The 14,662-nt window shown below is 36.8% G+C and overlaps 1 protein-coding gene and 1 pseudogene across 4 annotated transcripts in view; one reads left to right on the plus strand and one right to left on the minus strand.

The window, feature by feature from the left end:
• GRIP1 (glutamate receptor interacting protein 1) overlaps positions 1 to 14,662 on the minus strand; it is a 585,000-nt gene that overhangs the window by 83,502 nt on the left and 486,836 nt on the right. The gene's annotated exons all lie outside the window — the stretch shown is intronic.
• LOC139168973 (somatomedin-B and thrombospondin type-1 domain-containing protein pseudogene) lies at positions 2,536 to 3,069 on the plus strand (annotated as a pseudogene).

Raw genomic sequence — 14,662 nt, forward strand, 5'->3', positions numbered from 1 at the left:
ATTAATATTAATGACTAGTATAATGATATTGTTTTAAGTATTTGGAGGAGAGGGGTGGTGCATAGGTAGCAAAAATAAAAAAAATAACTAGAATGATTGTTACAGTTAAAAGGATTTTACTATGAATAATTATTATAAAATAAGTAAAGATTATGGAATTCATATAGGTGGCTGATCAATGAATTGAATTATGATATATAAATTACAGAAATAGAATTATAAGAATTATAGAAATAGAAAATAAGGAGGATTATGTTTGATGATTTTTATTATTTAAAGAAAAGGAAACAATGTCAGTGGTAATCATTGATTATAGAATTCATGGAATTACAGAAACATAGATCATAATTTAAAAAGGTGGACTATGATGATTATTTAAATTTTTTTATGAAAGGTTATAATTTAATTTGTTTTAAAGAAAGGGAGCTTTTCTTTTTATCTTTTGGGATCAATATATTTAGAGCAGGGCAGAATGATTCCACTGGGTATACAGCAATATAATTAGAGTAGGGTATGACAATTCAGCTGGGTATGCAGCGATATACTTAGAAGTTGATTCCAGTGGGTTAATAGTGGTTCTTTTTCTTTCTCTCTTTCTTTCCTTTTTAGAATAGGGCATGATGATTTCACTTGGTTTACAGTGATACAATTAGAGTAGGGTATGACGATTCCACTGAGTGTACAGCAATATAATTAGAGTAGGGTATGATGATTTCATAGGGTATAGATAATGGAGAAGGTTATGATGAGTCTATTAGGTCTAGAGTGGGTTGCAGGATTTTATTGGTTCATTTGTGAACCATAAGGTTCTGCAAGCTACGATAAAGTTACTTGGACTTACATGGGGCGTTTGTAAGAAAAAGAAGAAATATCTTTTTTCTTTCTTTCTTTCTTTCTTTCTTTTTCTTTCTTTTTTTGTTTTGTATTTATTTTCTTTCCTTCTGTTTTTTCTTTTTACACCTTCCCTTTTCCTTTATTTTTCCTTTTTAACTTTAAATCCTATATCTTTATTTTTTCTTTTTATAATACCTATTTAAATGAATTATTATTTAGGTTTATTAATTCGGTTTATTAATTTGGCAATATTGGTGATATATTATTTGGCTCCCCCCCCTTGAATTTGTTATTCGAAGTTTTTGTTTTTTTTCTTTATTTATAGATTCTTTTATTTTAAAGGGCATTTACTATTTTAAAAGGTTAATAAATATATATGAAAATGGATATGGAAGAGATATGGAGAAATTTGAAATACTACAGCCTAATCAATTAGAGGTGATTAGAATTAGGAACAGCTTAAAAAGTGTATTAGTTAATAGCTTATCAGTATAATATAAGAAACTTAAGCAGCTATTTTTGTCCAGATGTCAAAAGTAAAGGATATGTATACCGTAATCTCAAAATTAATTTATTGTGATGCAATTTGATGTTGTTGGTATTTTATATTGTATTTGCAATTGGAGAGAAAAATAAAAAAAATCTTTGCCAAAAAAAAGCAGATTTAAAATGGCAAGGAAAAAAGGGAGTTATTTCTCTCTCCAGAATGAAGCATCAAGAAGATCTAGGAAAGGTGCCAAACACAGCCTAAAGGGCATTCCTTAGAGAGAATAGTCAATTTATCACTCAAGAATATGAAGCAGCTTACCCAAATCCTGGGCAAAAATCATCCAGCAGAGAATGTCTTTTTCTGAGGCAGAAATCATGGTTTTGCAACCGTTTTCAAGCACCCCCCCAACACTCTAAAACCTCTTCCATTGAACGACATTGAAATCCCACACCCAATTACCCAAGATCCTTTGCTTTATACTGCCTGAAAGTGACATCACACCCCAAAGAGGCTAAGACTGTAAGCTAATACCTTTTACTATGCAACTCCTCTTGCCTTTTCAGCAATATCCTATAGCGAGGATCTATCCACTGACTATCCATTCTAATGTCTTCCTCATCCTCCAACTGGCACCACTCTCTCATTGTCATATCAGCACCCTCTAGTGGTTTCTCGGGTTCACTCAAGTCACTTTTCCCCTAATCTCACTCTGTATCACCTGGCAACCCCCCTGGCCCAGGGTATCCAGAGGGGCCTGGCTCATCATCCTCAGAATCTGACATGACCAGAGGTGGACAAGGAGCACTCACAACAGATCATACAGCCTTGGGAACAGAAAAGAAGCAGAGTAACAACTAATCAGTTTCTGCCAACCCAATCCTTCATTGCTACCATATTATTCATGTAATGACACCTACAGTAAATTTATTTTATTTTATTTTCTTTTATTTTATTTTATTATGTATTTATTTATCCATTCATTCATTCATTCATTCATTCATTCATTCATTCATTAGATTTGTATGCCACCCCTCTCCGAAGACTCTTGGATGCTTGGATATCATCAAATGACACAAACAGAATAAAATTGACAAGATTATCTGTAGAAAGAGGTAGAGGAGATCAGTTATAACAGCAAAGATGTAGCCAGGGGCTGACTGTAGAATAGATCACAAATTGGTCATAACCAATTTCCAAATCAAGCTGACTGAAGTGAATGGACTGGGTGTGCCGAACGCTGCAAAGCGGCCTACCGCATCCAAAGGAGACATGTGATCCAGGAGCCCAGAAATGGTGGACAAGCCTGCCCTGCTCTGGCTGGCTGTTTGGAGTATTGGACTCAGCAAGGAACATTGAGCAAGGACTCCATTCTCCCCGCATTAATAACCACCGGAGGCTATGGGAAAGCAAGGAGAAAGTGTGCTGTGCTCAGCGGGAGAGAAAGAGTCGGGTATTGTGTTGAGTTCCAGCTCATGGCCATCACAAAAGGCTGCCTTCATGGGAACAGTTCCTACACTCATTGGATGAAGTATCTCAGTGAAGGACATACAGTGTGTGTGGAGTGAAAACATCCAGCCCTCAATCAGAAGAGTTTACACTGCTCTGGGGATGGGAGCGGAGCTAAGAAGAATCAGTTACTGTACTGGCAGGCTGTGGTGAATCCGAGATGTAGAGGGACCTGGAAGAGGGTTCATCAGTGGGATATTTGCACTTGTCTTTCAGTTCACAGCTTCTTGTTCATCTGACTTTCATATAATGATGCAAGCCAAGATGGCGATTTAGGCAGATGTTTAGTTTGAAGAAAAACATTAAAAACATTGGAATCCTGGTGTTAGAGTTACCAGAGTTACAATTCAATTAGTTAGACAGACTTAAAATACCATTTATCTGATTTAATAATATCCAGAACCAACAAACAAACCATCCAGCCACAAGGAATTTCAGCCACAAAGCAACTGAAACCTACCAGATAAAGGCAAGACAGAAAAGTATCTTCAAAGCCATCAACCATCTCCATAAAGATCCTGTGTGAAAGCTGAAAGCAACAGGACTCCTGAGGTTCAACTGACCGTAAGTGATTGATCCCTACTGCCCTTAGAACCCCACAGAACCCCAATCAACATCCCAGGACCACCAGCCCCAGCAAATTAACCCCAGCGATCTGCCCGTGCGCCATCAGCCTGATCCAGCCCAGCCTGTCTGATCCCCAGCTGATCTATCCGAAGCGGCGGCATAGCCTCTTATAACTTTTAATTTGCCTGACTTATAGCTAAGCTATCCAAAGTTTCTAACTTTTAGCAAAAGTGAAAAGAGTCTTTTTACTCTGCATTGCCCGATCCCCAGCTGAGCCATCCCAAAGCCTCTAGTAACTTTCAAATCGCCTGACTCCCAGCTGAGCCATCCCAAAGCTTCTAACTGACTCCCAGCTAAACCATTCAAAGCTTCCAGCTTCTAGCAACAGCGAAAGGAGTCCAGCCAGTAGTGAAAGGGTTTCTAGCTCGAGGCAACAGCGAAAGGATAGACGCACCGAAAGAAAGCTCCCTCATGTGAAGGAAGAAAAGTGAAAGTTAACCCCCGACAACCCTCTCTAGCTTGGTGAATAGCGGATTGAGAGGAAGCGAGTTGAACAGAGCTGTTGAAAACTTTATAAGAAAGAGTGTAAAGAAGACGCAATTAACAGTTTTAAACGTGAGTAAGGGGGAAAAGTGAGAACAAAGGAAAAGATGGCGTCTACTTCGGAGCTGGAAGGAAAGATGGATTCATTGCTAACGGCATTTGCCAGTATGGGACAGCTACTCCAAGATATGAAAAAGCAGATTGCGGCTGTCGGAGCTGGGGTGTCGGAATTGAAAGAACAGTCCAAAACACAAGATCAAAGAATTGGGAAACTGGAGGAGGGAAAGTCTCGCCAGGAATTACGCATAATTAACTTGGAGGACAGACAAAGGAGGCCCAATCTTCACCTGAGGGGATTTCCTAAAGATTTCGCGGAGAGTAAACATCTTATTCAAGCAATTCACCAGTGGTTCAGTGAAAACAATGTTAAATGTGACCCAGAAGAATTTGAAAGAGCGCACTGGGCTTTTGGATCTCGGAACCGAGGTGATCAAAAAGATATTATTGTAAGGTTTACCTCGGAAAGGAGAGCGGCAGAAATATTCAGAGAGTTGAAGCAGATTCCAAACTTACGTTACAAGGCTATTCCAATATGCGTTTTAAAAGATTTGTCTGCTGAAACCCTCAAGATGAGAAATCAGATGAGAGAAGTGACCTCCCAACTTTACGAAAATGGAATCAGGTTCTCATGGCATTATCCAGCTACAGTATTTGTTTTTAAAGACTCCAAAGTTTTCCAGGCAAGATCTTTGAACGAGGGAAGAAATTTGCTTCATCAGCTGGGGATAAATCCGGAGGGAACGTCCCAGGCATCGATATCAAAAAGCCAGACAGAAGCAGGAAACGGTGAGGCGAGACATGAAAGAGGGGAGGATGAGTTGTTTATGCTCCAACCGATCCGTGCAGCAGAACAAAGCAAGGAAGAAAAAATTGCAGCTCTTCAGAAGGAACTGGAAATTCTCCAGGAGAAAGAGAAAGAGAAAAGAGACGAGCCAAGAGTTACGCGCCAGAAGAAGAAATAATGAACTGAACTGAGCTGATTTGCTAATATGGTACTATGGCTTTCAACTAATTAATCTCTTTTTTGTGTATTTTTTTGGTTTTTTTCGCTATCTAATAAGGGGAGAAGAGGGAAGGAGGGGGGAATCTTTTGATATGGTATTAAATGGGGAGAGACGGGGGAGCTTTCTGGTGGAACGCAAATCCAGGGGTGCCTCTCGATAACGAAAGGTTTTTTCGTTGCCTCCCCCTGGGGTGTGTGTGTCAGGGAAGAGGCACTAGGGTGGGGATTCATGGTAATTAAAAAGCATTTTTCCGGTAGGCTCTGTTTTGCAGGAGGGGGAAATGTATTTAAAATTATGTAAATGGGTGATATAGGGTTATTGTCGTTGAATGTAAATGGTCTCTCATCACAGAAAAAACGTTATAGAATCATGAAGCTGGCTAGGGATAGTAAAGCTGATGTTTTATTCTTATCAGAAACTCATAAAGGAAGGGAAAAAACAGATACATTAGTTACAAATAGCGAGTGGCAACAAGTTTATGAGTCAAGAGGGACGGCCAAATCTAGAGAAGTTGCCATCTTGTTTAACCGAAGAGTGTTATTTCAATTAATTAATATTAAAATGGACAAAGACGGTAGAATGCTATTTATTAAGGGGAAAATAAAAAATAAGTTAGTAACCTTAGCGGTAATTTATGCCCCCAATGTAAATGCAAAACAATTTATAATGAATGTAAAACGGAAACTAGATAATTTTGCGGAAGGTACAGTGATTTTAGCAGGCGATTTCAACTTGGAATTAACAGCAGGGGGGGGGAAAGAAAAAATTACATTTAAATAAAATCAATATGACGGATTTACATGAAAATACAGTAAATAGGGACACCTTTTATTCTGCAAGACATAATAAATTTAGTTGTATTGATTATATGTTAATTAATAAGACAGCTGAGGCAAAGCTCAAGAAAGTGGAATGAAAAGTATTTGGTTATCAGACCACGCGCCTTTACCAGCAGTGATTGAGTTAGAGGCTGGCAGGAAACAAAGGATTTGGAGATATAACCCTGTGGTTTCAGCTAATGAGGAAAATAGAATTAAATTACAAAAGGAACTGAATGGATTCTTTTGTATTAATGCAACAGGTGAAATTAAGCAAACAATAGTTTGGGATACACACAAGGCTGTACTGAAGCTTTTATTAGAAAATCCTGGGAAGCTGAAAGGAAAAAATTATTAAGAGAAATAGATTTAATCCAAGAAACTTTAAAAATTACAAGAAATAGAGATTGGAATCCACTATTATTATTTAAGAAAAAGAAATTACAATTACTTGATGAAGAAAGATGGAATAAAATGAAGATGATTATAAAACATAGAATTAGGGGATGGGGGAACAAATCAATGAAGCAAATGGTACACTATTTGAAAAAAAGAAAAGAGAAATCCCATATCTCTGCTTTAAAGGATAAGGAAGGTGTAATTAAACGTAGTAATGTAGAAATGGAAAAAATAATGAGTGACTTTTATGGGAATTTATACAAAAAAGAACATATTACTTTGCAAACCATAGAGGTCAAAGAGAAATTAACGGAAGAAGATAGACAAATGCTAAATGCAAAAATCACAAATGATGAGATATCTAGAGTTATTAAAGGGTTGAAACCTGCTAAAGCCCCAGGTCCAGATGGTTTTACTGCTGAATATTATAAGACGTATATGAATGAATTATTACCGCATATGGAAAAATTGTTTAATAATGTAATTAAGACTTCTGAAACTCCACAGACGTGGAAAATATCAGAAATTATAACTATCCCAAAACCAGATCGTGATTTAACTGATCCAAGTTCTTATCGGCCTATCAGCTTATTAAATCAGGATTATAAAATATTTATGAAAATATTGGCAAACAGGGTGGAGAATATTTTACCAAAAGTAATTGGAGAAGACCAATATGGATTTGTTAAAGGAAGAAAGATTTACGAACCAATAAGAAACGTGGTCAATGTTATACACCATGCTACCAATTCCAAAAGAAAACTAAGTATTCTAAAGTTAGATGTCTACAAAGCCTTTGACAAAGTTAATCATGATTACCTATTTCAATTATGTAAAGATTTAAATATGGGAGATTCATTCTGTAGAATTATAGAAACAATATATAAGGATAATATAGCTCAAATCAGAGTAAATGATAACAGAACAGAAATGATTAAAATTCAGAATGGAACTAAACAGGGTTGCCCACTATCCCCAATGTTATTTGTATTAGCAATTGAGACTTTAGCAAACAAAATTAGAAACGATAAGGAATGGAGAGGTTATCAAATAGGGAAATTTGAATTGAAATTAAATTTGTTTGCAGATGACGCTATAGTGATGTCTGAAACCCCAATCGAAATGATGAAAAGAATAATGATACTGCTCCAGGAATTTAAAGATCAATCGGGACTAATGGTTAATATAGAGAAATCAGAGATAATATGTTTAAATACTGGCCCTAAAGAGCAAATTGAGATACAAAAAATATCAGGATTGAAGTTAGGTTGTAAAAAAATGAAATACCTGGGAATTTGGTTGTTCAAGAATCCAAAAAAAATAGTAACGGCCAACTATAATTTAATATGGAAAAAAATTCAGAAGCAGATTAAAAACTAGAAGGAAAAAAAGTTAGGAAGAATTGCCAAGATTAGGGCCCTTAAAATGATGATAATACCAAAAATGATGTATCTATTTCAGGTTCTACCGGGTATCTTCCCTGAGGCAAAACTAAGAGAATGGGACAGCAAATTAAATTTTTGGATTGAAGGAAACAAAAAGCTTAGAATAAGAAAACATTGGCAGTTTGCACAAGAGAAAGAGGGGGGTTGGGGCAGCCCGTGCTTAGTACTATATAGAGAAGCATTTCAAATAGAAAGGTTAATGGAATTACAGTTATGGGGGGAAAAGAAATGGGTAAAGTTAGAAAAGGAAATTAATAATATAAATAATAAAGAGTTATTATTTAAAAATTGGAGTAGAACAGAAATTAGCAATTTAAGCGATCCTCTCAAAGCATGTTTAGAAATATGGTCTAAATGGCAGAGGAAAAGTGGAATTAGGATCTCCAGGCTATCAACGTTATATGTATTGAATATAGGGGATGATGTTAACTTAAGCAGAATTATCAAAGTATTAAATAGTAAAGGGATAATGAGAATTGAACAATTATATGAGAAAGATGGAAGAGTTAGTAGAACTCGATTGGAATGGTGGATTGGTAAATAGAAATGGCTGCAGATTAATGCAATAAGCACATATTTAAATAAAAGTGAGAATAAAGAAGCTCTCTTACGAGAAGAAAATTGCTTAGAAAAAATAATAAGAGAAAAGATAAATGAGAGTAAAGCACAAGCCAGTAATATATATAGAATGCTATTGCAGATGGAAGAGGAAGTAACAAAAAGTTTGACAAGATGCTGGCAAAATGACTTACAAATAGATGAAAGCGAAATGAAAGAAATAATAGAAAATATATATAAGATTAAAAACACGAGAGTTAGAGAGATGAGAAGGAAAATTTTACATAAATGGTACTATACACCAATACAAATTGCACACTTCCAGGGGAAAGAGAAGGGTAATTGTTGGCATTGGTGCCAAGAAAAGGGAATCTTTATGCATATGCTCTGGGAGTGTGCAGAAATTCAGAAATTCTGGAATGAAGTACAGAATGAAATTAATAAAATGCTAAACATTAACTGGACAATTACAAAAGAAATAGCAATTTTAATTAAATACAGGGAACTAGGAGAATTCAAGGAAATTAAAGCTGCAGCATTGGAAAGTGCTCAAGCGGTGATGGTATTAGGTTGGAAAGACTCTACAAAATGGACACTACAAAATTGGTACTGGTACATGGTGGACCACATACATTTCGAAATTATGGAAATAAGATTAAATAATTTTGACGAGAACAAATTGGAGAAGCTGATGGTACAATGGAATAAGGTAAAAGATTATATGTTGAGTAGAATCTGTGATGTAAATGTGAAAAATAAACTGCAATCACTCTTTTAGTAATATTCGATGCAAGATAGAGCCAAGGAACAATAGATAAACAAATTAAATTCTTTGAATCCTCTTGTATGGGGGGTAGGGGTGATGGGGGGTGTCTTGTTGTTAGGTGATGGGCACATGCACCGTGCACTGTTGTATGTTTGTTTTATGTAACTATTTTATAAAATCAATAAAAATTTTATTTAAAAAAAAAAAGACAACCAATTTCAACTTTAAAAAGGCCAACTATGAAAACATAGAATCTTATCTCTCATCTCTTGACTGGACCACAATATTCTCCGGCAGTATCACTGTAGATGACTATTACAATATATTTTTGCTTGAAATCCAAAGAGTCATAAAATTATATGTACCTCTAATATTCACCAAAACCAAGAAAAATAAATTACCCATAAAAATAAGAAAGCTACAATCCAAAAGAAGATTACTCTGGAGTAAAAATAAAACAGGCCATGTTGCAAACTTTAAAAACCGCTATAAAAATTTATGTCATCAAATAAAGACTGAATGTACCAACTATCACATTAATCAAGAAGAAAACCACCTATGTACAAAATCAACTCGTGCCTTCTATAACTTTGTAAACAATAAACTCAAAGACTCTAGATCCATCCCACTGCTTAAAGGACCTAATGATAGAGTATAACAACGAAACAATTAAAGCCGACCTCTTTAACACCTTCTTCAGCTCTGTCTTTGTTAACAGCAATGGCTCATACCAAGCATTTCCTAGTCGCAACTCAACTAACTTCAATGATCTAACACAAATTGAATTTACAGAGGAAAATGTTAAAAAATCATTACACAACCTAAAACCTTCCTTTTCTATTGGACCAGACAGACTATCTGCATACTTCTTAAAAAAGCTCTCCTCAACCCTGGCGGAACCCCTAAGCATAATTTTCAAAATATCTTCTACAACTAGCTCCCTACCTAAACTCTGGTCCCTAGCCACAGTCATCCTTATCTTCAAAAAAGGTGATCTAAGCAACATTGAAAACTACAGACCAATCTCCCTGACTTGTGTCACTTGCAAAGTCATGGATTCCATCATAAACCAATCCATTACACTTCATCTTGAAACCAATAACCTACTTTCCAACAAACAGTTTGGTTTCAGGAAAAAATTATCCTGCAATCTGCAACTCTTACACTGTAAAAACATATGGACTACCCAACTTGATCAGGGTAGATCAATAGATGCAATCTATATAGACTTTTGCAAAGCCTTTGACTCAGTAGTTCATGACAAACTTCTGAAACTAAAATCCTATGGCATCTCTGGACCTCTGCATGATTGGATTTCAGTGTTCCTGTCCAACAGACAACAAGTGGTCAAAATAGGTAATGCCATATCTAATCCTGCTCCAGTTAACAGTGGTGTCCCACAAGGCAGTGTTTTAGGACCTACTCTCTTTATACTCTACATAAACGATCTCTGTGACAATATCACAAGCAGTTTTGTTCTCTTTGCTGGTGATGTTAAACTATTTAATACCACTGACAATACTTCTACCTTTCAAAAGGACCTTGACCATGTAGCTGAATGGTCTAACAACTGGCAACTTCAAATCTCTACCAACAAATGCTCCGTCCTACACATTGGTAAAAAGAATCCAAATACTAAATACATACTTGGTAAAACTGAATTAACAGAGGACCCTCACTCAGTCAAAGACCTTGGAGTACTCATTTCCAATGACCTAAGTGCTAGAGCCCACTGTAACAGCATTGCCAAAAAAGCATTAAGCATTAAGCTAATCTTACGTAGCTTCTTCTTTAGAAACACTGATTTATTAACCAGAGCATACAAAACATTTGTAAGACCTATTCTAGAATATAGCTCACCTGTGTGGAATCCACACTGCATATCAGATATTAATACAATCAAAGGAGTCCAGAAATACTTCACAAGAAGAGTCCTTCACTCCTTCTCACGTAACAAATTACCCTACTCCTCCAGACTTCAAATACTAAATCTAGAGAATGTACAACTACGTCATCTCCGAACTGATTTAACTGTTGTTCATAAAATCATACATCATAACGTACTCTCTGTCAATGACTACTTCACCTTTAACAACAACAGCACAAGAGCACGTAATAGATATAAACTGAATGTAAATCGCTCCAAACTTGACTGCAAAAAATATGATTTCAGCAATAGAGTAGTCACCACCTGGAACTCATTACTTGACTCTGTTGTTGCTTCCCCCAACCCCTTACATTATCTACAATTGACCTCTCCCCTTTTCTAAGAGGTCTGTAAGGCACGTGCATAAGTGCACTTTTGTACCTAATGTCTCTGTCCTACTGTCTTATTATCCTTTATATTACTACATTCTACTTATGTTATGTTATTATGTACTATAATACTATACTTGTTTGACAAATAAATAAATAAAATAAATAAATAAGTGGAAGAACCAAGGCAGATAATATCCCTGCTATGAATTTAAGCTTAAACTCATTATTTTCAAGAAGAATACCTAAATTGCTTAGAAATCTTGAACCTCATTGACAAAGAAGCAGAGTACCTATAGAATGTTATGCCGGGCTATTGGCAATTAGCCCCCAGTGAGTTGGGAATGAGTTTCAAACACACACACAGTAAAAAAAAGGAATAAACCAAATTTATATAACAGTCTTGGAAACACAAGCTCTGAGAAGAGTCAAATTACTCTCATCTGAAAAGTCTTTAGATGCAGAAGCATGCCAAACGAAAAGAGTAGATAAGATAGCTGTTAATTCCCACAGCCACACAAGCCAAAACTCCTCAAGAAACTCTGAAATGTCCAAAATTCCCTAAAAGTCCTTGAATACGCTGTAGCAATCGTCTTCCAAAAGTCTTTCTTTCACAAACGGATAAACGCCCACAGACCATGCTTCTCAACACTCGTAATTTATCACAAACACATTAACATAATTACCCTTTGAACACATATCTTCTGAGACACCTGTGCAACTGTTCCCTTCTTGCCACTAGCCTGCGCACACAGGCATCCACAAGTGAGTTCTCCTCTGATTCTGATGACTCACTAATTGGAGATTGGCTGCACCCATCTCCCCCTCTGTTTCCTCTCCCCCACTGTCTGTCCCTGGCTGTGAGCCAAGTTCACTGTCTGAGTCTGCTGGCAACAAAACAGATCTCTGATAAACCGAGGATTCCCATGAATCAACAGCAAAATTCCCCACTGCAGGAGCTGGTCCAGAGCCCACCACAACATAGAATGCTCTCAAAGAAATGTGTTAAGGATGAATGTGAAAAGATGAAAAAACAAAACAAAACTGAATTTCAGAACAAAGGTTAGAAATGTTCAGAGAATAAAAAAGAAGCCAAAGCTGGGAAAGGAAAAAGATTTCAAGAAGAAGTTAACACAAAATTTCAGGGAGTTATTCAAAGAGATAAGGAATAGCATCACAACAAATTTGAAAAGATATCAAAGAAGGAAGCTGATATTGAAAAATAAAGAATATCTTCTAAAATATCTCTAAACTCAGAAGACAATTCTGATTTGAATTGGCAAGTCAAAGGACAGGCAGTAACTGGTTTTTTAAAAAAAATCAAAGATATATGGAAGGAGCATACTGAAATTCTATATAGCGAGACCTCAGCATATAACATACTTTCTTTCTTTATTATTTATTTATTTATTTATTTATTTATTTATTTATTAGATTTGTATGCCGCCCCTCTCCGCAAACTCGGGGCGGCTCACAACAATAATAATAACAATATAGAATGTAACAAATCTAATATTAAAAGAAAGTATTGAAAAACCCATCATTTAAAAAAGCATACAACACAAGCATATCATACATAAACTCTATAAGCCTGGGGGAGATGTCTCAAATCCCCCATGCCTGGCGATATAGGTGGGTCTTAAGCAATTTACAAAAGGCAAGGAGGGTGGAACAGTTATGATCTCTGGGAGGAATTGATTCCAGAGGGCCGAGGCCGCCACGGAGAAGGCTCTTCCCCTGGGACCCGCCAGATGACATTGTTTAGTCGATGGGACCCGGAAAAGGCCAACTCTGTAGGACTTTATCAGCCATTGGGATTTGTGCGGCAGAAGACGGTCCTGGAGATCTTCCTTATTTACAAGAATCTCTGCTATTACAGGATGAAGTTAGATCATTACCAGGTCAGATATCTACAAAAGTATGGCAAGCAATACACATAAAATCAGTAAAGATAGCAACCAAAGTATACCAGCGAAAGTGTAGAATGCAGGAGTGAATTGCTATCCATTCGGGCCAGTTCGCCCGGACAGGTAGTAAAAGATACTAAAAAAGGTTTAAAAAAAGTTCTGCCAAACATGTGTCGCATAGGTGCTCTTTGGAATTCCCTTCACCGAAGCCTGCTAGGCCAAAAATGGGGGGTGTAGGCCAAAATGGGTGTGTCATGAAAAGAAAGAAAAAGAAAGAAAGAAAGAAGAGAAAGAAAGAAAAAGAAAAAGAAAGGGAGGAAGGAAGGAAGGAAGGAAGGAAAAAAGGAGAGGAAGGAAGGACTATAAACCTAGTACTGGACGCAGCTTCAGAGGGTAATCCAGGGTTGGAAGGCACCTAGAGGTCATAGAATAGAATAGAATAGAATAGAATTTTTTTATTGGCCAAGTGTGATTGGACACACAAGGAATTTGTCTTGGTGCATATGCTCTCAGCGTACATAAAAGAAAAATATACTTTTGTCAAGAATCATGTGGTACAACACTTAATGATTGTCATAGGGGTCAAATAAGCAATGAAGAAACAATCAATATTAATAAAAATCTTAGGATACAAGCAACAAGTTACAGTCATACAGTCCTAAGTGGGAAGAAAAGAATGATAGGAATGATGAGAAAAACTAGTAGAAATAGAAGTGAAGATTTAGTAAAAAGTCTGAGTGTTGAGGGAATTAATTGTTTAGTAGAGTGATGGCATTCAGGAAAAAACTGTTCTTGTGTCTAGTTGTCTTGGTGTGGAGTGCTCTGTAGTGACGTTTTGAGGGTAGGAGTTGAAACAGTTTGTGTCCAGGATGCGAGGAGTCAGTAAATATTTTCCCCGCCCTCTTTTTGACTCGTGCAGTATACAGGTCCTCAATGGAAGGCAGGTTGGCGGTAATTGTTTTTTCTGCAGTTCTGATTATCCTCTGAAGTCTGTGTCAGTCCTGTTGGGATGCAGCACCAAACCAGACAGTTATAGAGGTGCAGATGACAGACTCAATGATTTCTCTGTAGAACTGTATCAGCAGCTCCTTGGACAGTTTGAGCTTCCTGAGCTGGCACAGAAAGAACATTCTTTGTTGTGCTTTTTTGATGATGTTTTTTATGTTACGTGACCATTTTAGGTCTTGAAATATGATAGAACCTAGAAATTTGAAGGTCTCTACTGTTAATACTGTGTTGTCTAGTAGAGGTGGAAGGGTGGAAGGGTTTCTCTTAAAGTCTACCACCATTTCTATGGTTTTGAATGTGTTCAGTTCTAGATTGTTCTGGTCACACCACAAGGATAGTTGTTCAACCTCCTGTTTGTATGCAGATTCATCATTGTCTTGAATGAGTCCGATCACTGTTGTATCATCTGCAAACCTCAGTAGTTTAACAGGTGGATCGTTTGAGATGCAGTCATTAGTGTATAGAGAGAAGAGAAGTGGTGAGAGTACACAGCCTTGGGGG

Source organism: Erythrolamprus reginae, chromosome 6, assembly GCF_031021105.1.
Source record: "Erythrolamprus reginae isolate rEryReg1 chromosome 6, rEryReg1.hap1, whole genome shotgun sequence".
NCBI classification, from domain to species: domain Eukaryota; kingdom Metazoa; phylum Chordata; class Lepidosauria; order Squamata; family Dipsadidae; genus Erythrolamprus; species Erythrolamprus reginae.